Source organism: Talpa occidentalis, unplaced genomic scaffold, assembly GCF_014898055.3.
Source record: "Talpa occidentalis isolate TD23 unplaced genomic scaffold, MPIMG_talOcc4v2.1 talOcc4.4, whole genome shotgun sequence".
In the NCBI taxonomy this organism is placed as follows: Eukaryota; Metazoa; Chordata; class Mammalia; order Eulipotyphla; family Talpidae; genus Talpa; species Talpa occidentalis.
In genome coordinates, this window is record NW_023604295.1 from 59,782,520 (window position 1) to 59,786,981 (window position 4,462).

Here is a 4,462-nt window from a genome sequence, read left to right on the forward strand (position 1 = left end):
TTGCAGGCAATTATTTCAGTCACTGATGCTTAAGGCAATAGATAATAGCTGAAGAAAACAAGAGACAAACCAAACAACCTGAGAGGAAATAATATATTAAATGTAAATAAGATAGTTAAGCTTATGTTACAACATCATTCAAGTTATGTCTACCCTCAACCAGGGATTCACTCAATCTGATTAAATATCTATTGTCAACTCTCATTTAATCCTAAAGTTAGTGAATAGCAAGTTTTCCTATATGGTTAAATTATGAGACAGGCTTACTAACTTTTTACAAATCAGTCCACAGTCTTTTAATTTTTTGCTGTTTTATTTTAAAATGTAATATCCCATCAATTCCATGCTAGGCATTATCTAAAACTATTGACTACACTATTATCTAAAACTATTGACTCTCTATTACCTTTCAATAAGGTATAACATAAGTGAGATAAAAAATGAGAATGAATCTGAGTTCAATTTTCTAGTTCCAATAATAACAGTTGCTTAAATGCACCACAACTAGAAAGGATAAAAAAAAAAAATCCTCATATAATGCTTATATATGTTGTAAGATATACATATAACATGTAAGATACATTGTGAGATAAACAACTACCAAAATCTTTGTAAGTAGACGCTTTTACAGACAGCCTGATGGACTTCCATGAGGATATACATAAATAACTACTAAGTATCTTATTTTTATTTGTTATTTATTTTAATAGTCTACAAGTAGCACCATGAATTCAAAGTGATACAGAAGACTTCACGGGATAAATGGAATTAGATTTAAGATTTGACACGTGGCTAGAATCTCATCAGATATGTTTAAGAAATGGCATAGATGAAGGTATAAAAGCGATCTTCATAGAATTGTGAGTAGAAGGGTTTGGTTGGGATAGATCAATTGGTTATATATGGAGCTACTGAAGAGAGAAGATTGGAAAGATGGGTAGAATTCAAATTATGGGGAAATCTGGGCCTCCCCGGTGGTGCAGCGGTTGAGCGCTGGGTTGCGAAGCTGCCCGCGGCCTCTGCGGCGCCGGTTCGATCCCCGGCTGCTCCCCGGCCACTGGAGGAGGGTCCCACATGGCGCGCAGACCTCTCCTGCCGCCCACTGCTCCCCTCAGCAGTGTACTTCGGTCCTTCTGCCTGCTCTGCTCCCTGCTCTGGCTCTGGTGAATTCTCTCACCCTCCCGCGCTTCTGACTGTACCCAGTGCATGTATAAATAAAACAAACAAACAAACAAATAAATAAATAAATAAAACATGCCTCTATTAAAAAAAAATAAATAAAATAAAAAAATAAAATAAAAAAAAAAAACAAATTATGGGGAAATCTAAATACTAGATATCAATCATTCTGTTAGTCAAAGTCAATCTTTCAAACTGTATTAAGAACCATGGACCAATTGCTGTGTTTAGTACCGATGATACAAAGTTAAATTTAGTATCTCCAAGCTATTTGAAGAATGACAAGTTATGAGGTTGATAAAGTATACTGAGGACTGGCAATGATTCCTGAAGGAACTGATCTATGAACTGAGACTAAAACATGATAACCATTAAACAAATAAGGGAGAGACAAGGTTTGAAGGCGTGCCAGGAGGGCAAAGGGACAGAGCAGAGACAGTATGCATACTGAGAATTAGAAATTGTTCTGTTAACTTAAAGTTTACAGGGTGGAAACATAATTCAGGAAACATAATTCATTTGAAAATTAAATTATCATGCCCCATTGTTGGTAGTGTTGGGGGAAAAGTATACACTGAATGAAGTCCACCAACATAGATTTTATGGAATCCACCCCCACTCCAGACCAAAGAGATCCACGACACCAAGGACTACAAATCCCATATTGTCATCACCACAGGAGGGAGGGTTGCTGGGAACTAAGGGTGGAAGTAAGCAGCCAGGGTTGGTAAATAGACAGGCATGTGGGCCTTGGGGGGGCCTTGGTTTTTTTGCCAGCTTTCAGCTTACTATTGGGATTTCAGAACAGCAGAACTGGTAGGATGCATTCACCAATTTCTCTCTCTTCTCCCTGAGTTATCCATTTCTTTATTTCCCCCTTTTTGTAAATAAACCCTGTATTAAACTTTTTGTGTGTGTCTGCAGTTGTGTCTCATCATAAGTCCCTTTTAAGCACATGGGTGAGGACCCCCAGTCAGGCCAACCCATTTCACATTGGGGTTGCCCTGTGATAGTTGGAAAAATTTAAAATCACTGAGTTGATGTTACTTTATTTTTGCAAAGTTTGAAACAATTTTGTGCATTTCCTTTATGTAATTACTTAGAAAAAATATCTTTCAGGATACTCTGCAGTGCAGTATAGAACATTATCACAAAGTGTTAACTAATCTGGTTTTGGGGCAAGTGCCCTAAGGGCAAGAGATTCATCTTATCTGTTTGCTGCTGATGTATCTCAAGATCCTAGTGTAGTACAAGATCCTAGTGTAGTACAGATAGGATACTCAGAAAATACTGGTTGAGTGGCATAAATACTAAAGTAATATATTCTTCGAAAAGTAATTTCTTTTTTTACCTGATGAATGCGTAGAAATAAGAGAAAGACCATCATTGATATTCTAAGTTCAGAGATTCATGGGCTTAAATTCATGGAAGAATGGGATTTTATTTGTTGTCCTGCAATTACCTTTTGGAAAAGGATCCCGGGGAGCAAAACTCCTTTCCACTCTGATTGTGCCATATTGTCTGGGAAAGACTTCTCACAGAAACACACTGAATAAAAATCTGGACTGCATAAGATCTCGGCCAGCTCTCAGCTTTGAGCATATTCAAATTAGTCAAATGCTTACTCTAAAAAGGACTGATGTGGGAGTACTCAACTTCTGATGCATTTTCACTGCGCACTAATCAGCTGCTAGCCTCCTGCTCCTAGTTAGCTTTTGGTTTTCCCTGGAATTTAATTTTAAAATTTGTAATGGTTTATATTTCAAATTTCTGCAGATACTTTAACAGTCTCAAACTCAATCTTTTTAAGCTCTAAGAGTGAGGAAAGTAAAATAACAATCCTTTGGTACCTTTTACATTTCTGAAAAAAATAATATTCATGCAACACTATGAAGCATAATGCAGCTGCATGGTATGTGAGTTGTCACACAACCAAATGCCTGTGGTCCATAGGACAAACTTTCCTGAGAAATGGAAGGACTACATTTAAGACTAAACTTTCTTCTTCAAAAGGATAAAGGGTCATGATACAACAGATACACTTGCACTGTAGCAAGAATGGGTTTCACATTCTTGCACTCCTTGTTCTCTTTTCCTCAGTCAATCAAAACACTCTGTGCACTTACTATGACAAAGTACTAATAATTTTCCATTTCTGAAATATAGAAGAAATTCATTCACCACTAACAAATCAATCATGGATTTATCCTTTGGAAGATTTGTTTTGGTAGCTGTTTATTTTCCATTTTCTATTTTGTAAGGAAGTCAAGAGTCTAAACGATTTTTTCTGGCTCAATTGATCAATGGTTTCCAATATTACACTTTAGATATTCAGAGGTTATAATAGCATAACAATGATTTTTTTTTTTTAATTCTTGGGTGTAGGGGCCAAGTAACTTCTTTATTGTGCCTGAACACTCTTCAGCAAATTAATATTTACCAAATGCCCACATGCTCCAAACTGTGAAATATTTTTTGATTGATGCCTTGCTCATAGTTTTGAATTTTATAGGTAAAAATTAGATAAGACAAGTTAATATAGAAAGTTAAGCAAAAATAATCACCTCTTTTTTAAGATTTATTTATTTATGCATACAAGAGGTGGGGTATAGGCTAGAGGTGTTGGGGATAAGAGGATTCACCACAGACAGAGTAGGGAACAAAACAGGCAGATTGACCGAAGTACACTGCTGTGGGGAGCAGCAGGTGAGTCAGGAGATGTCTGGTTCACCATGTGGGTTGCTCCCTAGCCGGACGGGGATCAAACTCGTGCAGCAGAGTCTGCAGATAGCTGCAGAGGCTGTGGATGGCTGCAGAGGCTGCAGATATCTTCACAGGCTGCATCTTAACCCCTTGCACCACCAGGGAAGCCCCAAATGATCACCATTTGAATTGAGGGTCAATATGAGGTAGTGCCATGCTAGACTATCTGATAATGAATGGCAGCTCTTATACTTTCAAGTTTTGTATCTTTGGACAAGTTGCTTAAACCTCTTCTAGCCTCTTGATATTTGTTTCCTTATCTGTAAATTAATAATAGGAAAGAGCTTCTATATTCTACTACTTAGAACATGGCTGAATATAGGAAGTGCTTATTAAAAACTAGCTATTATTATCAAGGTTATTCCCATTGCACTTTGCTCATAGTAAGTTACTGTAATATATTTGCTGAGAGAAAAATTCAGTCCTTTTTGGGAAGATGCAATTATTAGTTATATAATTCACAATTTTAAGTTTTACATAAAAGAAACCAATTGCTCAAAAGAACAATTCAGTTGGCAGT